At 18.5% G+C, this 2149-nt stretch overlaps 1 protein-coding gene across 1 annotated transcript in view; it reads right to left on the bottom strand.

Annotated features, from left to right (window-relative positions):
- The window catches only part of LOC102670912 (insulin-like growth factor-binding protein 7), a 41361-nt gene that overhangs the window by 627 nt on the left and 38585 nt on the right, over positions 1-2149 (bottom strand). The gene's annotated exons all lie outside the window — the stretch shown is intronic.

The following is a 2149-nucleotide window of genomic DNA, read 5'->3' on the forward strand; positions in this document are numbered from 1 at the left end:
AACAAAACTTTTAAAAAAATTTTTGTCGTTTATTATATTATATATTATATATATATATTATATATTAGAAATATCTAGCATAAAAGATTTAATTACAGAAACTTACCGAATTACTGTCAATTTAAACTTATACTTTATATTTTTAAAATAAATTTTTCAAAGTAAATTTAAAAAATAAAATCAATACAGAAATAAAAAAATCTTTTTATTTATTTTAAATTATTTATTTTGTGATAAATTGTATAATCAAACTTCGGTTTGTTGTACAATCGAATAATCAATATTTTATTGTAAATTTATAAAAATATTAAAAAAATTAATTCAATATATAGATTTTAACGATCTATATTTTATATATCTAAATAAAAGAAAAATTATATATAAACATAGATTTAAAGTTTTATTAAAAAAATTATAATAAAAATATGAAATACGAAAGAAATAATAGCAGATATAATGTAAAAACAAATCACTATTTAAATAGGAATTAATTGAGATAAATTAATAAATAATAAGTGACTAATTGTTAATAAAATTGCTTTATCCTAAAAATATATACGGTGGAAGAAAGTGATTTTAAACTGCTATATTAATTATTTATTTCTGATGCCATAATTATAGAGAATTAGATAGAAGAGAAGAGAAGAGAATTAGATAGAATAGAAATAGAAGAATTATTAACATTTATCAAAAATTGACTAATATATGACAAGTAAATGTTTTTTTTTATGAAGATTTTATGTTTTTATATTTTATATATTTAATAGAAAAAATGTTAAATAAATATTTTAAAGTTTGTTTATTAGACTTATTGCAACAGTATTTTATATATAAGTTATTTAAGGTTATGAAATCAGGCATTGAAATCAAAATCAATGTTCGAGTTAACTTATGTTAATTAATTTAAAAAGTTTTTCTACATACGTTTTTTAGAGTCTAAATTTTATATCTAATTATAAATTTTATTTTAATCTAATCCTAAAATCTATACTTTTCGTTATTTTTATAAAGATTTAAAATTTTATTTTGTTGTTAGAAAAACAATTTTTATATTTTGTTTAAATTTATAAATATATTATAATTTATGTTTAATTAGTTGAAAAAATTTTAGTATTTTATTATTTATTAAAATGTGAAAGAAAGATAGTTAATTTCATAACAATATTGCATAACAAGCATAACATTATTATTTTATTATCACTAAGATAAATTGTTAATAACATATTTTTAATTAATTATATCTATGATCTACTAACATATGAGATTAATTAATTAATTAATGAAAGTTACACTAATTTTCCATTTCAAAATATTTAACATATTTGTTTTTAAAATAATAATAATTAAATAAAAGATTGATAGCAACTGAAAATAGAATTTATTATTGCAAATTTTATTTTTATTTTATTTTAAATGACACGAATAGATTAAAGATAAATTAATACTAATCTCAATAACCGTGAGTTTACTGTTTTATTCGCATTTTATATTTTTATCATAACTTTTTAATAAATTTTAAACCACCTGTATTTATATATTTATAAAATATTTTTTTTTTTATTTAGACTTATAGAATATACCGACAACGTTTGAGCATTAAAATCTGTGATATCTTGTATACGTGTACGTATGTCGAAAATTTGTGCTTCTCTGACGTATCGCTGTTATTACGATAGGCATATATATATATATATATATATGTACATATACATCTATATGAACATATTACAGATTATGAGTTTACTCCCGCATATTTGAACAACTCAATATTTCATCTATCTGAGAACATTTATCATGCAAATACTTAAATGGATTACTAAAAGACTAATATGGGAAGTAAATTTTGCGCAACATCGATGCGATCCTAAATAAACATAAAGTTTTATCCGGAAGTATCAACCACGAAATTCTCTAATTAATCCTACTGGACAACCATGGTGGTATTTGACATTAATATTTGCAGATAAACAATTACATTTCGACCTGATCAATCATCGATTTACTGCTTTTTAAATTTTTTAAATTTACGATAAATTAATTTGAAATTTTATTTTGTTCTTAAGAAAAAAAGAAATCAATAATATCTATACGATATCTATCATCTCTTGCAAATTTAATTTAAGGATATTATTATGCAAAAAAAAAAAAA

This window comes from Apis dorsata, unplaced genomic scaffold (genome assembly GCF_000469605.1).
Source record: "Apis dorsata unplaced genomic scaffold, Apis dorsata 1.3 scaffold_787, whole genome shotgun sequence".
In the NCBI taxonomy this organism is placed as follows: Eukaryota; Metazoa; Arthropoda; class Insecta; order Hymenoptera; family Apidae; genus Apis; species Apis dorsata.